The 25,509-nt window shown below is 42.7% G+C and overlaps 1 protein-coding gene across 1 annotated transcript in view; it reads right to left on the reverse strand.

The window, feature by feature from the left end:
• The window catches only part of LOC145980038 (oxidative stress-induced growth inhibitor 1-like), a 175,061-nt gene that overhangs the window by 97,048 nt on the left and 52,504 nt on the right, over positions 1-25,509 (reverse strand). The window lies entirely within an intron of this gene.

Raw genomic sequence — 25,509 nt, forward strand, 5'->3', positions numbered from 1 at the left:
CGTATACCAGGTACATAGCATCCCTATATCCATGGGCATCGCCAGAAATTCTTGCGGGGGGGGGGGGCGGGGTGGTCGGGAAAATTATAAAAGTTAAATAGTAGAAACATGTTAAGTATTATTACCACGGTTATAAATGTTATTATACAATAATAAATATTATAAACTAACCAAAATACATTTTATTCGAAATAATAATTATAATATTATTACATGAATGCATAGACTCGATCCACCGAGTGAATACCAGCACAACTATTTTCCATTATTTCTTTTGCATTTTATGCAGTCAGTATCTGAAATGCCTTTTGATATTAAGTTTTGAACGTCTCGTTCAAGAAAAGGTTTTACATGTTAGGGTTATTTTTTTTTTTCATAAAGTGTGTTGTGTCACCTCTCACCTACAACTGTAATTCTTCTAGTTTTGAAACTGTATAACCGTTTGTTCTTAGGATGAATGATAGAATATAACCTTGTTCCTGTATTTTTCACTCAATGTTTTTCGATCCAATGCATTTTTTATCTTTATGTTCGAATACTAACTAAATTAACTTTATTTCTGCTCTTAACAGTAAGAGTAACAACTTTCGACTTTCTTGTATCTTTAAATGAACGATGTCAATTTCCAGGGGGGTCCACCGACTCATTCGACCACCCTCCCGACGACCATGCCTACAGCCAGGGGCGCCGACTTGTCGAAATTATTGGGGGGCTCTGATCACTGAAATAAATTAATGAATGACTCACTCCCTCCATTTTTTTAAGTTTTGGCTTCAGTGTTCTGAATCTCGTAAAAGCCAATGAATTCCTCAAAAATATCAGAATTTTCATTCACAGTTCGAATGCAGAATGTCAATTGTTCACGGATGGATATGTCACAAGATTCGTCAACCATAATAGCAAAATATTCCCGACTTTTAATATTTTCTACCACGGAGCGCAAAACAGATCTCCTTAACATATCAACGATCTCGTTCTGAATGTCATGTGAGAGCCATTTGTAGCCCGAACGTCCCATCCACTCCCCTAGTTCATGCACATCGTCTTTTGAAACTCTTTTTAGTAAAAATGTTAACAATACTTAATTATATACTTAGTATAGGGTGTGTTTTTTTGAGTGATAGAACTTTGAATTGAAATAAAACACATAAAAAAATAAGTTTGAAGCCAATTGTGTTTTCATTTGAAAGATAACTTTCTGACATTTACTTTTTGAAAATAATTTCCGGCATATGTTCACCACGACTATGTGACAGTCAGGTTTACCGTCATTATTATTATTATCATTATTATTCATGTATGTAGCGGTAAAAAAAAGTGTTGATTCAAAGTGTTGAGTGTTTTAATTTGTAAGATTACATATTAGATTTTTGCCAAGCCGACGGGAGGAACGAGACGTTCGCGTGGGTTAAGGGCGAGCACCTGAAGGGTCACGCTATGCGTCTAAAGCTTAGGAAATTCGACCGTAATGAAAAACATTTAAATATCTCGGTTTCCAACGGTCAGATTCATGTGAAACTTATACCAGCGCAGCGGCATGTGTGCAAGGACGGATGTGTGGAGTTTCGTCACGATCAAGCGACAATTACGGACGCCAGATGAAATCGGTTCTAATTGATCAGTTTGTGGACAGCGATTGCAATTGAGCTATGGGCGACAGCCAGGCGGAAGCTTAATCCGCGCAAGTAAACTTCGGACACGGCTCGTCCCACTTGGGAGACAATAGAGCAAAGTGGACTGACCTCTTCGGAAGCGTCACTCCAACGTGCGCCTAGCGTCCTTTTTCAAAATCCAAATAAAACGAAGGACATGGTTTTTCGACACACAGTCTTACCGCGATCCTTGTAGCGAGAGAAGCTCCGTGCTACCTCTCCATATACAGTTTTGCCGCGATTCTTGGAACGAGGGCACCTTCGTGCTACCTTTCGTGTACAGTGGACTTTGTTGTGTTGTGCGAACACCAGTGTGTGTGATAGGCAGTAAGTCTACACGAGTGCGCCTACCTCAACCGCTGGGGGAAGTCGAAGCGAAACCGTGTTTCCGTGATTACCTTACGCCATTTATAATTTTTGAGAAACGAGGAACACCGGAAACTATGGCGGGCTAGAGGGAGAAGAGAGATGAGGGCGTTACGTCGATTCGCCCGAGGTCAGAAGAAGCTACGCCGATGATGCCTATCCGCCGCCATGGAGAGAGAGAGAACGTCGAACGCCGCCCTATTGATACGCCGACGATGCCTACCATCCGCCACGTTGACGCCCCGACGACGCCTACCAGCCGCGACAGAGAGACGTAGAGAGAGATGTTGACGCCCCGACGACGCCGACGACGCCTACCATCCGCCACGTTGACGCCCCGACGACGCCTACCAGCCGCGACAGAGAGATGTAGAGAGAGATGTTGACGCCCCGACGACGCCGACGACGCCTACAACGACCGCTCAGATGCGACGTCCGAACCGCGCCATACCACGGAGATCCACCGATCCCGAGAGGAAGAGGAGCCGGGGAACTAGGTGTTTGAACACGTTTCGCATCTCCATCGTCGCGACCAAGGAAACCTTCCGTGTGAATACTATGTGTTTTTTTCAATCGCCCATAACGACGCCAGGATGCACCTCGGAAGCTGAGAGTTGGTAATGTATTCATCTGTGTGAACCTTAACACGTGACGGCCCGATTGATTTAGAGAACGCCCTTGAAATTCGTCGACATTTTGAAAACGCCCACTCAACTCGAACTTCATACCAAACTCCCGTCGCGCTTGTCATTTGTAATCTATTTGTCTCAGGTCAATTTTTCTTATTCCTTGTGATATTTTTTTTATGATCTTAAATTCATTGTTTTTGTGCTCCTTTGTATTTGTTTAAAGTGCGTACTATTAGAGTAAAGCGCCGCCCGCTTAATTGCATATTCTACTTGAGGTTTGTTCATTTTTATGTGTCAGCGCTGTGTCGCTGCTAGCTATGTCAGGTCGCATATGTGATTATTTGTTAAAGTATTTGCCTGGTAATATGAATTGCTCGTCGCGGCGAAGTGTTTAAGTCCCGCCTGCTAGAGAGTATATGTTTGCGCCACTCAACGGAGGTTATTTGTTATGTTTGGAACCGCGTGAGGTCTTGTAAAAGGAAAACGTCCGCCCACGTGAATGTAATTGCCGTTGAGACGCCTTTGTTTATACTGGTCAAGTAATGTATGGTCACCGCGCCGACTAGTTTCTTTTTTAAAAACAAAAGGTGAACTTAAGTAAGGGCTGGCTAGGATTTAAGTAGCACTGGAGCAAAATCACAAATGACCTGATTAGACAAAAAGTAAGATAAAATTAATTGAGAATGCAATAATTAGGGCTTGTCGTCATAAAACCTGTACATGTCATGTATAATTTCTTGTGTCGATGACCCCCATGAGGATTGAATCTGAGAGAGAATGTGAGAGTGCAAGTGTGGGGACCTGTAATAATTCCATTTTTGTTGGTTATGAATAGAATATACTTTTTATTTTCATGTTAATTTTGGGCTATATCATTTTCGTATGCATGTCGCTACCCGTGATTTTCAGGTATGCAGCTAGCCGCTTCCCGGCTACAGGTAAAGAGGTGGTAATTTGAAAGTACATATGTCTTTGTTTTTATTCGATATGGCTTATTACTATGCACTGTTGGTCACCGGTTCCTACACACGAACTTAACCTGGACCGTAACGCTATTTCGCTTGTCCGAGGGAGATTTTGCCGCCTCTATCTAGGTAGTGGTAGCATTTGTTTTCCCGGGCAAGGGAGGGCGTAGCATACATTTTTTGGCGCCCGAACAGGGACCGGTATATTTTAAATCGAAAGCACCCTCAGTGCAGGTGCATATGTCGTTTTTGTAAGGGCTACGTCAGGCGTATTTTGGTGTCATGTAACTGTGTTTCATTGTGAGATTTTATTGTTTTATTTTTGACGTGAGGTGGTGATTGAGATATTAGGCGTTTATTTTGTTAAGGCAATAGGGCAACTACTTAAGGCGTTAGGCATTTTAAAATTTTTGTTTGGCATATGGCATTAGGCGTTCAGTTGAGTTCTGGCAAAGGGGGAATCGACCGCCCTTATCTTTTTTCGTTTGTGAATTGTTTAAATATATATTGGTATATATTGTGAGCGCTCACGTTTACGCTTGTCAGCGAGCATTGAGAATCGACCGAGGGTTGAATATTTGATTTCATGAAATTGCGCAACCGCCGCATCGAGAATTTAAACATGAGTGACGTAAGGGTGATTTGCGATGTCTGCAGCGAGGAGTTCCCAGAAAGTGAAAACGTCGGCACAGCTAGACAGGTTTGTTCCCGGTGCGATCTCCCGTTAAGTCCACGTGAAGAAACCAGTCTACCGAACAGCGGGGGGCAAGCCAATGAGACCAGCGCGCAACAGGTATCTCTGGGAGAAGCAGAACGGGTCAACGAAGCAGCTAGCCTCAGTGGTACCAACTCCCAACAGATCATCGAGATGCTACTGCGGATGGAAGCCTCGCTGGAATCAAAGATGGAAGCTACGCGAAGCAAGATAGAGGCCATCAGCACCCAGATGCGACTGACGGAAGACCGCCTCCAGGAGACCATCCGTACTTCCGGTGAGTCGATTACACAGGAACTCGTCGCGCGGGTACAGGAATGCGAATCCCGGGTCGAAGCCAAGATCGCCGGAATCAACGTGCGGATCGAGCGGCAAGAGAACCAGATGGCAACACTGTCTCAGAGCGTGCGCGACCAGGAGGAAGGTATGCAGCAGATGGCCCGACAATGCGTGCAGCTGGAAGCGGCATGTGACCGTGGCATAGACACCCTGGGGCGACAAGTGAGAGAAATTTCAGTTCGAGCCGAAGGAAACTCCGAACGAATTGAGGACCTCGAGATGAAAGTGCGTCAACTGAGCATGACTAGCAGCGGCACTTCACAATCGTCGCGGGAGCCCAGATTGACGTCACCACCGGCAGCCGACGTCGCCACTTGTTCGAACGGGGAAAGCGACCAGCGAGCTCCAGGAACGCCCCGCCCCCTTCGAAGAGAAGACACTGCGTCACCACGGTTGAGTCCGCGCCGCGAGCAGAGGGATGAGGATTTACAGTTACTACAACCGTCCGCCAGGAGAGCTCTGTTTCCGCCCGAATACCGGAAGCACTTCAAAAAATTTTCGGGTGCTGACAGAATCCTTCCTTCCACGTACCTCGAGGAATTTAATTCTACCGCCCGTGAGTTAGGTCTGACAGACGAGGATAGGCTTCTGATTCTGAAAGGTTTAATGCAGGACCGGGCCAAGAACTGGATGGACAGGAACGAGGGGAACTTCAATTCATATGAGGAGTTCAAAGAAGCGTTTCTCACTTATTTTCAACGTCCCCTGCAGGTCGAGAGGATGCTGATGCAGGTGCGAAACGAACGATACGACAGGGGCGGAGGACTCACGTATGCCCAGTACTTTTGGAAACGGTACAATGAGTTCAAGTCTCTGCAACCCCAAATGACTACGGCGGAGATAATAGCCGCTCTGGTGTACCATTTTCCACACGAAATTCGTCGTCACCTCAATGGAGCATGCGTGTTTGACGCCGACGCGATGTCCCTCACACTGGAAAACCTGTTTCAGTGCGAGGAGGAGAGGCAGAAAACCAGGGGTGAGAAGTTTAGCAAGCGGCGCCGACCGGAAGATGATTCGTCGCACCGGAATAAACACCCGCGCGTTCATCTAGTCCAGCAGGGATGGAGAGGACAGCACCACGCTCCAGGGGCTGAAAGGAACCGCCAGCTGCAAGATCCACCTTCACCGCAACGAAGACGCCCGTTCAGAGGCAGGAGACGGCGTGGAGGTCCGACTCGTGCGTCGCCAAGGAGAAACGACGGTTTTTTTCAAAACGGCCAAGTCCGGGATGGATTTTATCAGCGCCACGCGGATAGCAGGTCGGTCAGCCCGGAGTCAGATCGGGGAGATGCAGGACGCCGTGGAGCGAGGACGCAACGGAGCCCAGCGAGAGAAGAGACCAGGCCGAATTCCAGACGCGGTTCGCCCAGGCCAGGACCGTCGGGATACCAGCATCCGGGAAACTAATAAAAGTCTCGCGTCAGGGCTCGGATGCGGGGCAGACTACACCTGATCCACCTTCGCTTGAGCCGAACCACCCGGATGTAACAAAGACCACGCCGATCAGAATTCGTGCTGCTTGGCTGGACGAGGAGATCCACGCCGACGAGGAAGCCGAGGAAAGTCACGAGGACCGCTGGCCTTCGAAATCGCCACACGTACAACTGCGAGTGGGCGATGAAATTGTGATGGGGCTCCTAGACACAGGAAGTGAGGCAAGCTTATGCTCGGAGGCAACTTGGCGGCGCGTGACAAAGGGAGTGCGCAGGCCACAACTTCGGCACGTACGAGACTTTAGACTCATCGATTTCTCGGGCAAAGCGAGAGAGAGGCCTCTCGGTCACACCATTCTGCAGGCAACGCTGGATGAACATCATGTTGAGGTTGAGGTTCTGGTGGTCCAGTCATTGTCCGTGGACCTGCTGCTAGGAATGGATTTCCTGAGCCGGTATGCGTCTGTGCTTAACATCGGTCGACACTTTGTAACCTTGAATAATCGCGACGAAGAGTTTAACGTCGAATTCTGGAGGTCATGCGCAGGAGAAGAGGGCGAGTTCCAGCCCGTCGTCGCTTTATGTTCGGAGGTCGACCGCGACAAAGGAATACAGGAAAGATTGCACGCCGCAGTTGCCTCATGTGAGAATCTCTCGGCGAGTCAAAAGCAAGTTTTCGCCAGTCTTTTGAGGGATAATGCCGTCGTTCTTGATGAAAGGCCAGGAAAGTGCCAAAAGTATACGCATGAAATCCGTGTTGAGGGAGAAGGTCCAGTTGTCAGTAAGCCTTACCCGATAGCGTTTACACATCGACCGGAAGTGCGTCGGCAGCTGCAGCAGATGCTGGAGTGGGGCGTAATTAGGAAATCACGCTCCGTACATTTGAATCCTCTACTCGTGGTGAAGAAATTTGACAATAGCCTCAGAATTTGCGGAGATTTTCGCGCGCTAAATACAAGGTGTAAGCTGGAACGCGTCAGAACATTAAAACTACAGGACACCCTACAACTGTTCCATGGCAAGCACGTGTTCTCAAAAATCGATATGTTATCTGGATTCTGGCAGGTCCCCTTGTGCGAACAGAGCATGCCTTATACAGCCTTCGGATTCGAGGATAACTTATACGAGTTTACCGTCGTTCCGTTCGGAATCTCTAACGGCGTGCAAGCTTTCACGAACGCCATGGCGGAAGTGCTCGGAGACGAAGTGAAAGATTTCTGTCTGTGGTATGTTGATGACATCTTGTGCTTTTCAAGAAACGTGAAAGAACATTTTGAACATCTAAACCTGATCCTCACTAAATTACGAGATACGGGAATGACAATTAAACTAGAGAAATCTGCTTTCTTTCAACCGGAAGTGCAATTTTTGGGCCACATCATAGACGCGCAAGGCGTGAGGCAGGACCCAGTGAAGTTTGACACGATAACGAAGCTCGAGCCCCCGACATCAAGGAAAGGAGTCCAGCGCCTTCTAGGGATATTTACGTGGCACCGGCGCTTCATACAGAACTTCAGCGAACTTGCGTCACCCCTATTTGAACTGCTGAAACAAGGAAAGGCATGGAAGTGGACAGATCAACATCAAGGAGCCCTAGATAAACTGAAGGACGCCGTCTGTGAACAGCTTCGCCTTTACCACGCTGATTTTTCTGACGTTTTTTATGTCCAGTGCGACGCTTCAATCACGGCCGTGGGCGCAGTACTGTATCAAGAAAAGGAGGGGGAGAAACGTGTGATTCAGTACGCCAGTCGTTTCCTGCGGGGGGCAGAGAGAAATTACACCGTCGGAGAACTCGAATGCCTGGCCGTGGTGTGGGCCATCGAAACCTTTCATGTTTATCTGGCCGGAGGACACTTTATTGTGAGAACAGACCACCGGAATCTCCAATGGCTGCACCGCGCAAAAAACTGGAGTGGGAGACTAACGAGGTGGAGCAATCGCCTTCAGCGCTACTCGTTCGAGGTGGAGTATGTGAAAGGGCGAGAGAATGTTGTGCCTGATGCCCTGTCAAGATACGTTGGGGGGAAAGGATTAACAAAAGTGCACGTAAATTTGATGCAGTTCGATTCCCTGTACCTGACCACCTTCAGCCGCGGGCGGTTTATAGAAATGCAACACGAAGATGCCGAGCTCGCACAGTACTTCAGTATCCTGGAAGACCAGCAACCCGCAGATCCACGTCGCCAGCGACGCGTGAAAGAGCATTTTGTCGTCGCGAACGGGATCCTGTGCAAGACGGATGTCCACAACCCGGAGCGCCTGAGGGTATATGTGCCAGCTGAAGCGAGAAAGAAAATCTTGGAGGAAGCGCATGACAAATCAGGTCACTTCGGGGGGAGGAAAATGTGGAGATACCTCGAGAGTACCTATTATTGGAAAGGGATGCGGAAAGACGCTAAGAAATGGGTGCGCGATTGCGTCATCTGTATGCAAACTAAGCCTAACCGCGTCAGAGCAGCAAAAAACCCAACATCGTTTGTGGCAGAGAAACCGCGGGAAGTGTTGTTCGCAGACTGCGTGGGACCACTCCCGAAAAGCAAGGACGGCATGAATTACCTATTCACAGTCATGGATGGATGCAGTCGTTTTCTGGTTGCGTATCCAGTCAGGTCAACCGCGACGAGAGTGCTGCTCCGTAAGCTTACAGAAAATTACTTTGTACACCTCGGAACTCCGCGCTACATTCTCACGGACCGCGGAGCTCAGTTCACAAGTAGCCTCTGGAGAGACACTTTGGAAGCATACGCAGTGGAGCCCATATGGACCCCGAGCTACAGGCCGCAGGCAAACAAGGTCGAACGCATGCACTGTGAAATGAATCGCCTCTTGAGATTATTTTGCCATAAACAGCATCAGGAATGGAGCAAGCACGTCACCTCGATTGTACTCCTCCTAAACAACACAGAATCCGACACCCTTGGGTTCACACCAGCAGAGCTACAATTCGGCAGCACACCTCGGAGAGACGTAATTCGTCACTTTGGATTGAGGGAGGACAACCGCGACCCAACTGTCAAACAAAAGATCCTGATGGCCGTCGAACGGACAAGAGAAACCAGGAGAAAGGCCAATGAAAGGCAGGCAAGAGACGGCGCCGAGATTCGAACTGGAGACCTCGCATTCGTAAAAAATCACGGACTTAGCTCTCAAATTGAAGGGAAAATCAAGAAGCTCTTTTTCATGTACGATGGTCCGTACTTCTGCAAGAGCAAGCTCGCCGCCAATATTCTGGAGTTAGTGGACTGCACGTCTGGGAAGATCATAGCACCCCAGCATATAGAGAACTGCAAGAGGTGGAACTGTTCCGATGAGAAGCGCAGAGAGTGGACAGCACTGTACGAGAGTAAGAGCGACGTAGGAATGCAAGCTGACACGTAAATGCTCACATCTTGTTCTTGTTTTATATATATACTCTCCATATTATGTTTATATTCAGGATGTTATTATATGTGTTATGTAACCGAAAGTTCACAGTGTCAGTGCAGTGCGGAGAGTAAAATTTTTATATACAGGGTGTTCATGTATTTGCTTGTCAATTTTTATATACAGGGTGTTCATGTATTTGCTTGTCAATTTTTATATACAGGGTGTTCATGTATTTGTTGGACAATTTTATATACAGTGTGTTCAAGGATTTGTAACGAACAAAAAATTTCTGTCCCTGTGTAGAGCGAATTTTTCACGCTTACGAAATCCTTGGATGAAGGAGAGGGGCGAGGTTGTGACAGTCAGGTTTACCGTCATTATTATTATTATCATTATTATTCATGTATGTAGCGGTAAAAAAAAGTGTTGATTCAAAGTGTTGAGTGTTTTAATTTGTAAGATTATATATTTGATTTTTGCCAAGCCGACGGGAGGAACGAGACGTTCGCGTGGGTTAAGGGCGAGCACCTGAAGGGTCACGCTATGCGTCTAAAGCTTAGGAAATTCGACCGTAATGACAAACATTTAAATATCTCGGTTTCCAACGGTCAGATTCATGTGAAACTTATACCAGCGCAGCGGCATGTGTGCAAGGACGGATGTGTGGAGTTTCGTCACGATCAAGCGACAATTACGGACGCCAGATGAAATCGGTTCTAATTGATCAGTTTGTGGACAGCGATTGCAATTGAGCTATGGGCGACAGCCAGGCGGAAGCTTAATCCGCGCAAGTAAACTTCGGACACGGCTCGTCCCACTTGGGAGACAATAGAGCAAAGTGGACTGACCTCTTCGGAAGCGTCACTCCAACGTGCGCCTAGCGTCCTTTTTCAAAATCCAAATAAAACGAAGGACATGGTTTTTCGACACACAGTCTTACCGCGATCCTTGTAGCGAGAGAAGCTCCGTGCTACCTCTCCATATACAGTTTTGCCGCGATTCTTGGAACGAGGGCACCTTCGTGCTACCTTTCGTGTACAGTGGACTTTGTTGTGTTGTGCGAACACCAGTGTGTGTGATAGGCAGTAAGTCTACACGAGTGCGCCTACCTCAACCGCTGGGGGAAGTCGAAGCGAAACCGTGTTTCCGTGATTACCTTACGCCATTTATAATTTTTGAGAAACGAGGAACACCGGAAACTATGGCGGGCTAGAGGGAGAAGAGAGATGAGGGCGTTACGTCGATTCGCCCGAGGTCAGAAGAAGCTACGCCGATGATGCCTATCCGCCGCCATGGAGAGAGAGAGAACGTCGAACGCCGCCCTATTGATACGCCGACGATGCCTACCATCCGCCACGTTGACGCCCCGACGACGCCTACCAGCCGCGACAGAGAGACGTAGAGAGAGATGTTGACGCCCCGACGACGCCGACGACGCCTACCATCCGCCACGTTGACGCCCCGACGACGCCTACCAGCCGCGACAGAGAGATGTAGAGAGAGATGTTGACGCCCCGACGACGCCGACGACGCCTACAACGACCGCTCAGATGCGACGTCCGAACCGCGCCATACCACGGAGATCCACCGATCCCGAGAGGAAGAGGAGCCGGGGAACTAGGTGTTTGAACACGTTTCGCATCTCCATCGTCGCGACCAAGGAAACCTTCCGTGTGAATACTATGTGTTTTTTTCAATCGCCCATAACGACGCCAGGATGCACCTCGGAAGCTGAGAGTTGGTAATGTATTCATCTGTGTGAACCTTAACACGTGACGGCCCGATTGATTTAGAGAACGCCCTTGAAATTCGTCGACATTTTGAAAACGCCCACTCAACTCGAACTTCATACCAAACTCCCGTCGCGCTTGTCATTTGTAATCTATTTGTCTCAGGTCAATTTTTCTTATTCCTTGTGATATTTTTTTTATGATCTTAAATTCATTGTTTTTGTGCTCCTTTGTATTTGTTTAAAGTGCGTACTATTAGAGTAAAGCGCCGCCCGCTTAATTGCATATTCTACTTGAGGTTTGTTCATTTTTATGTGTCAGCGCTGTGTCGCTGCTAGCTATGTCAGGTCGCATATGTGATTATTTGTTAAAGTATTTGCCTGGTAATATGAATTGCTCGTCGCGGCGAAGTGTTTAAGTCCCGCCTGCTAGAGAGTATATGTTTGCGCCACTCAACGGAGGTTATTTGTTATGTTTGGAACCGCGTGAGGTCTTGTAAAAGGAAAACGTCCGCCCACGTGAATGTAATTGCCGTTGAGACGCCTTTGTTTATACTGGTCAAGTAATGTATGGTCACCGCGCCGACTAGTTTCTTTTTTAAAAACAAAAGGTGAACTTAAGTAAGGGCTGGCTAGGATTTAAGTAGCACTGGAGCAAAATCACAAATGACCTGATTAGACAAAAAGTAAGATAAAATTAATTGAGAATGCAATAATTAGGGCTTGTCGTCATAAAACCTGTACATGTCATGTATAATTTCTTGTGTCGATGAGCCCCATGAGGATTGAATCTGAGAGAGAATGTGAGAGTGCAAGTGTGGGGACCTGTAATAATTCCATTTTTGTTGGTTATGAATAGAATATACTTTTTATTTTCATGTTAATTTTGGGCTATATCATTTTCGTATGCATGTCGCTACCCGTGATTTTCAGGTATGCAGCTAGCCGCTTCCCGGCTACAGGTAAAGAGGTGGTAATTTGAAAGTACATATGTCTTTGTTTTTATTCGATATGGCTTATTACTATGCACTGTTGGTCACCGGTTCCTACACACGAACTTAACCTGGACCGTAACGCTATTTCGCTTGTCCGAGGGAGATTTTGCCGCCTCTATCTAGGTAGTGGTAGCATTTGTTTTCCCGGGCAAGGGAGGGCGTAGCATACAACTAGCTGTGATGAACCGGATTCGATCAGTGAAATTTTGAACCACTTTTTCAAGGAATTGGGGACGTATATTTCGTTAATAACACGAGTTATGTTGGCTTCCAAAGCGTCAATTGTTGGTGGTTTATCAGCATAAACCAGAGACTTTAGATATCCAAAAGAAAATAATCCAGTGGCGTTAGGTCCCATGATCTTGTGAGGCCAATTCACTGAGAGAACCGATATTTCCAGTGTTCTATACAATTGACGAACAGAACATTGATTTTGGAAATATATTTCCACAATTTGTAAACGTTGTTGAGGCGTCAGTCTTTCCATGATCATTTGAAAATGCTCACTGATATGAAATGACAAAACAACATGTCATCAAAACAAAACAAATGACAGCTATCCCTATCGAAAGTTCTATCATTCTTAAAAAAACACCCGTTATATAGTAATAAGTCATGTTTTGCTGTCTCTGGTCATAGCCCCCAAAGTTGATGGTTTAGCGGTCTCAGGGCTCCAAAGTTGATGGTCTAGAACATTTCAAATGTTCAAACAGTTCATGTGACACAATTCAGAGTAAACTTTAGGAGAGAAGCAAAAGAATACATTAAGCAAAATTATTTGGGGGTAACAAGCCCCATGGAGTCGGCGCCTATGCATATAGCCTACTTCCGCACACACAGGTGACCAGTAAGTTAGTAGGAACACGTGTTTGCTTTCCATGTTAATCAGAGGCAATCTCTCGTCATTCATATCTCAATTTCTGTCCGAGCACTATACTTGTCGCCATAAACAAGCTTGTGTTGACTTAACTCGTAAGTTAGGAATGCAACACCACCCGTCAAGCTCGCTTATTTTCAGTTATTCGATTAGTGTAGTGATGTTTAAGAACTGCAGGTTCGATTGTATTATGGACTCCTATATTCGCCACCAAGAACAACATTATTCTCTGATTCTCTTAGATAACACTAAAATGCAATTGAAACTTCAAATTGAAAGATTTAGATGTGTCGGTATTTTCGATATTTTCGATACTCGATATCGATATTCAAACGATATCGAAGTTTGTGTTAGGTGCATTTGGGGTTGTAATGGATATACATATCTTTAACTGCAAAGTTTGTTTAAAGTCTACCTTAGCCTTCAGAAGGGTTAATCGCGACTGGACCTCCAGTTTAAAGGAAAATATGAACTTCTGGGAATGAGCACATGATGTATCCTTGATTACAATGCGATATCGATAACAAACACTCAGTCGGGGAAAACCAGAGGAATATATAACAGTTATCAAATATTTTGGGGCACTTTCTTACATTGCGACGATAAGGATGAACGTTATGATAGTCACTAGGGGGAATATGCCCATCGAGGTTAAATGCCCACCCCTTCCTATCTCGCGCAACGTTAATGTTATGACAATTTTGTGACTCTTGTTTGAAAGCGCCCTCCGTGTTGAGACGAGGCAGCAGGTTTGGTGAGAAGAATCTGAAGCCATTCAGAGTTAATTTCATGAGGTAAGAAGACAATTTTTGAGGTAATAATTTTTTGGACGTTGCTGTTTTAACAGTGTGCAATAGTATTAAGATCAAGAGTCAGGGAAACATATCTGCAGAGTGAAACTGCCGCATGGTGTTCAGAGTTGCCAACCCAGAGATTCAATTCTCTGCTTGTAGCTGTGGGGTGATATGCCCACAGAAATTAAGTGCAATATGCCCATGGGCATTTCATTACGGCATTATGGGCATTATGATACGAAATGACTACAATGCGACTGGATCCAGTGTATTCGTTGTAGTATGTGGATGAATGAAATATGTATCAAATTCACGTCCATGTGTCCAAAGTGCAATGCAATTTCTCACAATGTAAACAGTAAAAGAGGCTATGGTAAATTCAAAATAAATGTTGTTAGAAACACTATAATTGTCTGTACAAATGATGTTCTGTTTACGAAAGAAACGTTAACAATCTTCCAGTTAATGCTGTGTATTATTTTCCTTTATTACAACAATTTTCTTGTATTGGGCATTTTACCCCTAATGGGTGTGCATTTTACCCTGAACACGGTGAGATTTGTCCAAATTGACGTTCATCTGTTTATTTCTCTCTGGATCTTTTGCTATAAGACTTACAGTAATAAGACTTATAGGTAACAATAACAAAACATGTAGCTTTCATTTGACATCCTTTTCATTGCGACACTCCTTCATTTAGCGAATCTATCAACCGCCAAAAAAAAGTTGGGCGTATTCCCCCGAGTTACTATATTGATGAAGGTTTGAATTATTGATTTAATTTATTTTACTTCGCTTTTCTGCCGCATGTGGGTAGTCGCGGAGATGAGGATAAATGTTGAGATGTATCAAGGGACATTCACAAACATGCATGTACGACAGAAAAGGAGCCCCGCAGAGGATTATAGTGGCTGCGAGTCCATACGCCAGAGCCTCGCTAGTCTGCCAAATGCAGTCTAGGGTGTGCTACGGGGAAGGGTTGTTGATATTTTGGTGTCTCGAGAAAGGGTCACCCCTTACACCCTCTTTGATGAAGGGACAAACCCAAAGTACTCTAATGTGGAACATGCGGTGGGAAAATAGCAAGTCGACCTCTCAAAGTTCTTAGCCACCGAGGTGGCTTTTACCAAAGTTATTCGGCTGGATTGACAACAGAGATATTCGAACCCTCTCCCGCAGTGTGCGAATTAAGCTTTTTTTTCTTAGGGGAGTATGCCTACAATCAGTGTCGGATTTGTGATTTCCTTTCCGGGTGGGGAATGGGTACGTTTTTATTTTTAGGTGTGCAAATTTATATGTTAGCAGTTAGTAAACTCTACTATCAGGATTGTTAAAGGTCCAGGAATTTTAAATAAATTCAATTCCGGTCCAGGAGAGAAAATGAGCAAGCGTAAATGGGTTCTGGACCGTAAAGAATCTTTTTTTTTTCAATTCCGTCCAGGAACCTATTTACCAGATCAATTTAAATACGGTCCAGGAACCTTTTTTCCGGATCAATTTAAATTCGGTCCAGGAACCTTTTTTTCAAGGGAAGAATACGCAACTTGGACCGAATTTAAATTGTGCGAGAAAAAGAAGGTTCCGGTCCTGCAACGGAACCCAATAGAACCCATTAGAATTCATGGGTTCCTGGACCCTTAACAACCCTGTCTACTGTTGCTTGCCAGTTCTAAGTAACTAGGACATTAAATATTATTATAACATTTAGAGACGTAATTTTATACAGAGTTAGAACAAGTCTTTCTCAGTATGATATGAAAATTCTATTAGGTGACTGTAATGCACAGATTGGCAAAGAAGAGACATTTAAACCCACGATTGGTAAAGAAAGTCTTCATGAATTACAGGGTAGGATTCAAAAGTAATGAGCCTTCGTTCAAAAAGACATATTTATTGAGCTGATCGGTACAACTGACTAATAGTCTTCAAAATAGGCACCTCCTGCATCAATGCACTTCTGTAGGCGGCTTTTCCATGACTCAAAGGCGTCCCCGAAGTCCTGTTCTGGGATGGCTGCAAGGGCTGCCTTGACATTTGCTTTCATGTCCTCGATGGAGTCGAAACGTTTTCCTTTCAGCACTGATTTTAAGTGTGGAAACAAGAAGTCAGGAGCCGACAAGTCCGGACTGTATGGAGGCTGGGGTACCACAGGAACGTTGACTCGGACCAGGTAGTCGTTGACGATGAAGGCGGTGTGGCTGGGGGCGTTATCGTAGTGAAGCTTCCAGTTGTCCTTGATGTCCCTTCCCTTACGCGCGACGCTTCTTTTCAGCCTTTTCAGGATTTCCTGGTAGTAAGCAGCGTTCACGGTCTGTCCGGGCGGGACAAACTCGTAGTGGACGATCCCCGTCACTCCGAAAAAGGCGATGAGCATGGTCTTCGTTTTCGATTTGCTCATCCGCGCTTTCTTGGGACGGGGTGAGTTTGAGGTGTGCCACTCAGCGCTTTGTCGTTTTGTTTCTGGATCGTACTGAAAAGTCCACGTTTCGTCACCGCTTACCACTGTTTCGAGAATGGCAGGATCGCCTTCGCACAATTGCAGCAGTTCTTCGCACCGGAGCACTCGGTTCTGTTTCTGTTCTGCAGTCAAAACTCGCGGCACAAGTTTCGCGCAGACTTTCCGCATGTGCAAGTCCTTGGTAACAATGCGTTGCACCGTTGTCTCCGATAAGTTCAGGGCTTCTGCTACTTGGTAGAGACTCAAACGCCGGTCCGTGCTCAAAAAATCACGCACTCGCTGCACATTCACGTCAGTTCGTGCCGACGACGGGCGTCCAGACCGGGGTTTGTCAGTCACCTCTTCCCGGCCCTCACGAAAAGCCTTGTGCCACTTTTTGACTCTCACTGTACACGAAATCTTGACTTGTTCTCACTGGTTCAAAATTGTTTCGTTTACATGCAGGGATGCGCACCAAAGAGTGTTAGTACTCATGTTTAGAAATTCTTCCAAATATATTTACAAACACAAATAAAAAGAATCAGAAAAAAAAGAAGCACAGATACACTTAAACTCATGCTAAAAAAATACACATGAAAAATTAAAATCGCACACACACAAACAATATTAGCTACAACGGTTTCCAAAATGGCACAATGCGGACCGAACCGAACACCAGCAGAAGACAAATTGATTTGCTAATATTCGACTTGAAACATTGTCACAAAATTCGCCGACAAGGAAAGGCGGAACATTAGCTTTATTTGTGAATCCAACTTTCTAAGATTTCCTCTCAAAAATATTCCCCTGGAAAATAAAGCACCGACTGCTGACCCCTTCCGTCGGTGCTGAGAAAGGACAAACCAGAGGGTGGGCCTCCTCCACCTTGACCCTCTTCTACGATTTTAGGACAGGAAGATGCGGAAGAGATGAAATACATTGGTGGGTGGTGGGATCTGGACAGGTTTATTCTATTTTGTTGGAAACATGTCCACTCCTGAAAAAGAGATGTGGAGGTACCTTTTTTTTTACTTCTTCAGAGTTTTTTCCTTTGAATTAAACTTCCACCGCTCAGACTCAGAGCGGTTGTTGATTATGCTAGTTTTGGCAGTTATGCCAAACACAGGGTGCTAGGTGCCAATGACGGTTAAATTATGCTAGGTTTAGCACCATTATGCTAGGGTTGGCATCGCTGGCCAACACCCACCACCACCGTTCATGTCAAGCGGAGTGCGCTGCAGGGTGCGCACGCGTCAGTATAAAGTGAGGCTCATTACTTATGAATCCTACCCTGTTAAGTAATGATAATGGTATAAAATTGATTACTTTTGCAACCTCAAAGAATTTAATTGTGAAAAGTACCACTTTTAAACATAAAGATATCCATAAATATACCTAGTCTTCTCCAGATGGTAAAACTCATAATCAGATAGATCATATTCTCATTGATAAGAGAAGGCATACTAGTATAATTGACGTACGTACACATAGAGGTGTTGACTGTGCCAGTGACCATTATTTAGTAATTGCTAAATTAAGAGAAAGACTCGCAGTGATAAATCATAAGCAACAAAATCTAAAAGTTCTAAAATTTAATACAGGAAAATTTGCTGATGAGAGAATTAAGAAAGATTACCAAATTAAACTGTCAAATAGATTTGATGTTTTGCAGGATTTAAATGATGATGAAAATATAAATCAAACAGATGTAAATAAGAATTGGGAGCACATACGTAATGCAATAGAATCAGCAGCTAAAGAAAGTATAGGATACCATAAACCAAGAAAAAGTAAGTCATGGTTTGATAATGAATGTCATAATCTAATAGAAATAAGAAATCAGGCTAGACTTAGGTGGTAAAATAACTCTGATGGTACAAATCTAAGCAATTATAATAGAATAAAGCGAGAAGTTAACCGCACGTTTAGAAGTAAAAAAAGAGATTACTTGAAAAGCAAAATTAACGAAATTGAAACAAACAGCAAAAACAAAAATATCAGAGATTTATATAAAGGTGTAAATAAATTTAGAAAGGGGTGGCAACCTAAAGTAAACGTGATAAAAGATAAAGACGGTGATTTTCTAGCTGACCCAAACGATGTTCTAAATAGATGGAAGAACTACTTTAATGACCTTTTAAATGTTCATGTAGGAGATAAATCAGAAGTAAATGAAGTGCACACAGTAGAACCTTTAGTTCCAGAACCTAACTTGACTGAAGTTAAAGATGCTATTAAAAGGGTAAAGAATAACAAAGCACCTGGCATTGATTTAATACCAGCTGAGTTAATTATATATGGTGGAAATTCTTTAATATGTCAAATTCATAAATTAATTTGTTTAATATGGAATAAAGAAGAAATACCTCAACAGTGGAAAGAATCCATAATTGGTCCTGTGTTTAAAAAGGGTGATAAAATGAACTTCAATAATTACCGTGGAATTCCTATACTCTCAACAACAAATAAAATATTATCTAACATTCTTTTAAACAAGACTAACCCCATATGCTAATGAAATTATAGGTGAATATCAATGTCGATTTAAACGTAACAGATCAACTACAGATCAAATTTTTCACATCAGACAGACACTTGAAAAAAAAGTTGGAATATAATCAATATGTCCATCAGCTATTCATTGATTTAAAAAAAAGCATATGATTCGGTCAAAAGAGATAAATTATATAATATATTAGTCGAGTTGGGAATACCTAAGAAGCTTGTTAGTATGATAAAAGTATGCACCAGTGAAACAGAAAGTAAAATTCGTGTGGGTATTAATATGTCTGACAAATTTACAATTCATGATGGGTTAAAACAAGAAGATGCATTATCTCCATTGCTCTTTAATTTTGCCTTAGAATATGCTGTTAGGAAGGTAAAAGAAACTAACGAAGGACTAAAATTAAATGGTATGACTCAGTTGTTAGCATATGCAGATGATGTAGACTTATTAGGGGATGATATAAATACAATTAAGAATAATGCTAAAATATTTTTCAAAACTGCTAAAGAGATAGGTTTGGAAGTTAACAAAGAGAAAACTAAATATATGCTTACAGGCCGAAACCAAGTGTTAGGTAATAATCAAAATCTAATTATTGATAACAACTCGTTTGAACCAGTTTCCAAATTCAAATACTTAGGAGTAATATTAACAAATGAAAATTATATTAAAGAGGAAATAAAAAGTAGGCTTAATTCAGGAAATGCATGTTACTTCTCTCTTCATAAACTTTTGTCTTCTCGTTTAATATCTAAGAAACTAAAAGTTAAAATATACAAAACAGTAATTTTGCCTCTAGTATTATATGGGTGTGAAACTTGGTCCCTTACATTGAAAGAGGAACACAAATTGAGAGTATTTGAAAATAAGATCCTTAGGAAAACATTTGGACCTAAAAGGGATGAGGAGACAGGTGAGTGGAGAAGGTTACATAATTTAGAACTACTACATAATTTGTATTCATGTCCGGATATTATTAGAATAATTAAATCAAGAAGACTTAGGTGGGCAGGCCATGTGGCACGAATGGGAGAGGAAAGAGGAGTTTACATTATTCTTGTTGGGAAACCTGATGGTAAGAGACCTATAGGAAGGCCAAGAGGAAGATGGAGGGACAACGTCGAGATGGACCTAAGGGAAATCGGTAGGGATGGAAAAGAGTATATAGATCTTGCTCAAGATAAGGACAGATGGAAGGCCTATGTTGCTGCAGCCATGAACCTTCGGGTTTAAGAAGGCTAGAGAGTTAGTTAGTTAGTTAGAGACGTACAATTGTAATTTAGAAACAGTAGATCTACACTCTAAGAAAACCCAAACACAAAGAGAGCTATTGAACTACAGTCGGGCCGCGATAACAAGCGGTGTGCAATCAGAACGCAGAACGGCAGAACGTGACCAAATTCTGTCTCCTCGTTGGCTGCCATGTTTCCTGCGTTGCCACGTTCGCACAAACAGGCAGACAGGTTAATCAGCTGTTGGCAAGCTCGGGAAAAAATAAAATGTCACGCGAAATTAAGCACGTACGTATCAGTGTGCTAATATATGTTATTTCCGTCGTTAAGTGATAAATTAACGAATCTAGAAGTTTGAATCTGAAGTTTCTTGTAGGTTAACGTTAACTTCCCGTGCGAAATTTACTTTCTGGCAAGCATGAAACATTTTCTCTTCCTGCTCGACACAGCAACCGAAAACCTTAACTGAAAGAACCTTTGTTGTGTTTTTTATTATGGTACATTGCAAGCATAAGATACCGGCATCTTTTTACTTGTGTTGTATCATCGTATCACAATTACCTACAGAAGAAAATGCGTCTTGTGTTATGAACAACTGTGGCAAATCGTTCTCCTTTGATTTCATGCCGCCTCTCTTTACCTTTGTCACACCGCGGCGTTCGTCTTTTTCCATACTCGATACCGACCGCAGCTATGACAGCCTATTGTTTTTATATACGAAACTCACCCTTTGATATGTAACGACATGGAATTTATTCTTCTGTGACATTGTTGAAGATTCAGAACGTATGTATTTCTTGGAAATTACGTATCAACAAATTACGTACAACTTGGTTTCGTTAACACGTTTTTAAATTTAATTTTGCGGAACCTACAAAAATTTACCTCTGAAACAGAATTTCAGAGAAGTGAGAAGAATTTATCAAGAACAATTAAATTGTGTGTGAATTGTTTGATTGATTGAGTTGGTGTTCTAAAGTCCACTTTATGCACGCTGCGGCTAATCTGGTATGAACCTACAGTTGGAATTGGGATCCTGTGTACCAATTACTTTCTTTCTTCTTTCCGACATCGCAGTACAATTTCTCCAAACAACTCTTACAAACACACACATGAACGCCCGCTCACGCACAAAAGTATTCAATACAGAAATCGGACTGAATATTTAAAAAAAAAAGACTCACTTCACTCAGCCAAAAGGTCTCCGCATAAAAGTTGTTCCTTCAAATATGAACAGAGTCGGAATGAGAACAATGGAAGTATCCCGTTGTTGACTGTTTAACCAGATGTTTAATCCTACACGTGTTTCTGTGGGCTCGCGAAAATTCTGAAGGGGGTCAATCCGGCAATAGCGCGTCGCTACCAGAGTGGGTGGTTCCACGCCGGTTGCTAGCGCGTCCCGACTTTAGTAACACCAAGAAAACTTAACCAAATATCTATTGCATGTTTTACTCAATGACGGCGTGCGGCGAGAAATGTGATCTACGAATAATAAGGCTGACGAAATCAACTCTTCTTGCCATGGCGGCAGGCTTTTGTACTTTATTAATCAATGGACAGGAAACTTCAGACGCGAAGCAGGATGCAATTGTATTAAAGGTTAATTAACTGTTGTCCCGAATGAGTTTTCAGTGGTGTTTGTTCCATACGTCCCGTATATACGGGATTGTCCCCTTTTTTAAAGAAATGTCCCGGTATCCCGGAAAATGTTCTCGGGACGCCAATTTGTCCCGTATTTAGCTAAAGAAATAACGAATTCAAATTTTATTCTATGTTAAATAAAACCATGTTTATACATTTTAAAATGAAGAATAAAACTCCAATGTAAGGAAAATAAACAAAATAATGTTCACGAAGAATCAATTTGTTTTCATGACGTAGAGTTTGTGTTAAAAATAATGTCTTCATCTACGTAAAATTTACGTAGCACTAGTTACTCTGTAATATTGGAACACGATAGTGTTCTAGGGTTAACAATGCTTTAAATAGCAATTGAATTTGTAATGTTTAAAAATGTTATAAAAAATAAATTTAACTGTATCCATGTCTATATACCGGTAAGCTGTATGTCCCGTTTCTTTATTTACAAAATCTGGCAACCCTACATAGTTAAGAAATGGTATACTACGCATATCCTTTCAATTCCATTATCTTTGGCGGGGGTAAAAACACCCCTGGCAGGGATGATTTCTTTTCTTCTGAAGGGGATAAAAAATATTTGTGTGGGGATCCCCGCCATCCACCCCGTTATTTCGCACACTGTTCTCCAGACGTCGAGATGACGTCATCGCAAAATCACGTATGTAAACTAATCAGGACTGGACCTGTGTATGAAAGTGAAATACGAACCAATGAAATGAGACTCCACCAACCACCTGCCATCCAAGTGTTGAGCTGAAATCCAATTACTACGCCCACCACTTTAAGTTATTTATACACAACCTTGCCCGACCTCAGAACGTGGTGAAACAACAAACACATCAATATTGTACGTTGTTCAAACACTAAAGGCGTTGTGTGTATATATGAAGGCACGCTCCTTGCATGCTTCCATGTCTAAGCACACGAAACCGAATTGACGCAAGCACCAAGCGCTTAAGGAAAGGTGAGGAGTTCATTCAAATGGCGTCTACAAGGAAATAGTACTTATTATGCACTAAACCAATAATCAGGCCCCCCCCCTCTTAAGTAAGCCTCCTCCGCCCGCATACATTCGAGGGTATACGCTTAAGTCCTGCTGCCTTTAAATAAACCAGGTCTTCAGTTGTTTGAATTCAATCGGTTCCCCCGCCTTTTATTTTCATATTTATTTATTATTTATAATATACAAATATATATAATATACAAACAAAGCATATATAATACATAATATAAAAGTGATAGAAGTGGTACGAAGTATAGACCTAGAAAAGGCTTGTGCGTGAGTTTATTAGTCAATATTGAGATTAAAATAAAGATTAGTGCCTATAGATTTGTATTGTAATTACGCGTCTATTTTTAATTTATTGATAGTGTTTGGTTCTTCATTTTTCGATAAATATTCTGGGGGTTCAGAACAGTTGTTTACACTTAATGAGGTATGAGGTGTTGTGAGTTGAGCGTATGTTAGAAGAGGATGAAGTGTTGTTGTGTAATGCTTGGGTAGGTTTGGATGCGATTTGGAAGGCCCGAACGCTCTGCCCTCGCGCTGGATTCCTGAGCTTGGACTAAACATGGGTTCATAGTTAAGGGGTATAGGTGACTTTTTCCACTGTAAAATTTCACGATTTATGAGTATAGATTTCTCTTTTCATTTTTACATAAACATAAGGTTTTTCCTACTCCTCGTGGGGATCAAAAGCTTTACCGCTGACAAATGCAGTGCTGCGTGTGGACTAGAACAACCTACAAATGACGTATCAACCCTATATCATGGTCTTCTTCAGAGTAAGAACCACAATAAAATCAGAAATGACGGTCTTAGACAGCCACTGGAGCAGTGTGTATATATACTAGTTACTAATTCTTCTGGACAGATATTGAATAACATGGATAAACTGCAGCATCCTGTGAGCAACTGGGGAAAAAAGAAAACAATACAAAGGAAGAAAAATGGTTACGAATTACCGAAAGAACAGCTGCAAATATAAAAGAATGGAATAAATAAATAAATAAATAAAAGCAAACTCACTTGGTGGAAGACGGTGCAGGCCCGTACCCAGGATTTTGTTGAGGGGGGAAGGCAATCCCGAAACGTTGGTTATACGTATATACATAAATATAATTGTCATGAAATATATGTCAATTATTAAGTAATTTATTTATTTATTTATAAACAAATTAATTTGCTACATTTATAAACTAGAAAATTAATGCCTTTAACGACTGGTTCAAAATGTCAAGAAATTAGAAGATAGGTGAAATGTTTTTAATAAGTGTTAGATATTATTTATTTATTGCTTTTTATTAAAAATGATAATTAAATTTTCATATTTTTATTGTGTTATGTTCTTATAATGGTGTAAATCTATTAATGGTCTCTCGAAAGGAAGTATTTTGTTATCAGAGTTGTAACTTGAGATTTCAGCGCCCAGGACGAGAATGATTTTCACACACCCTGCACCGAATTTGCAACACTCCCCTACCTAGATGTAGCTGGCATACTTGGACATTGTAGAAATTTTATGTAGTTACTCTTTTCCGTCGAATCCGATGAAAAGAAAACTTAGCATTCAAGAAATGTGGCTAATAAAAGGACAGTCGGTTGTGCATCCCACACCATCTTCATTGAAGCAGTGTGTGTTATTGTTCACATATGCAAAGTCGATTGCAAATTAAAGATAACTAGGTGGAGGGCCAAAAAATGAGAAACTTTAAGAAGAATTAGTTTCCTATTAAATTAACATGTAAATGCTATGTTTTATTCCCGACGAAAGGAGGTGAGAAATAGCAGGTCGGTCAATAACTATGTTCCAGGGGCCTAGGATGAGAATGACAACCACCTTCGCAGCTACGGCTCCATTTCTTACTAGTCCAATTTGATATAATTTTAAAATCTTATCTATGACTGTAGAAGTACGTTTTTACTCCATGCTGTTACCAGCCCTAAAGAGAGAGAGAACACAAGAGAGGTATGCAACATTCTCACACAGCCTGACATCATTGTTTGTTATTCCTTCTTTGTATGTGTTTATGATGTTGTTCTTAGTAAAGTATGTTTGAAGTCCAAACTAATTGCTTATTTTTGTTGTTATAGCACAAACTCTTACCCTCGGAAAATTTAATGGGGGAAAAATTTTAATAGAACAAGATCGTTGGGGGGAAGGTGGTACCCTGACCACCAACGTTATGGACTTATTGTTATAATGAAGAACATGTCTGAATGTGAATTAAAAACAAAAAGGGGACATTCTCTCATCACGACTGCAGTTCGAAAAAAGTCAAAACAGGGAGTAAATATGGTGAACTGCCCCGACCAAATTGGAACATTTAGTAGCTTCGCATAAATGGTTATAAACTAAAATTACTAAATATAGTAGACTGAAGACTTCTGGAGTCTGTCTCTCTCCAGAGACAATCTAAAATCTAAATTCTTGTAAAATCTTAAAAATTATCCATGTTCTTTTTGTAGGTTTGCATCAAAATATTTCATGGCTCCAGGGGGGGGGGGCATGGCCCCTTGCCCCTCCTCCCCCGGGTACGGGCCTGCTTCATTGCAACATAGCAAGTGAAGACGAAATATCTACGTCGAGCTGAAGTGACGCCAGCACAAAGGTGCTACCAAAGTAACATTCTTATTATGCACATGTGTGTATATATGTATGTTAGGAACCAGGAAAACCTGATGTTGAGAGATCTGATTGCGGAATTAAGACACGATCAATAACAGCTCTGAGATTTTGAAGAAAGGGGGTTTAAAAAACTGTATAAATACACCGTGAGATAAACAATCTTGAATGGGAAGGAAGCCTTGCAAGAGAAATAAA

The sequence above is a fragment of the Lepisma saccharinum genome, chromosome 27 (genome assembly GCF_977018435.1).
Source record: "Lepisma saccharinum chromosome 27, izLepSacc3.1, whole genome shotgun sequence".
Classification (NCBI taxonomy): Eukaryota; Metazoa; Arthropoda; class Insecta; order Zygentoma; family Lepismatidae; genus Lepisma; species Lepisma saccharinum.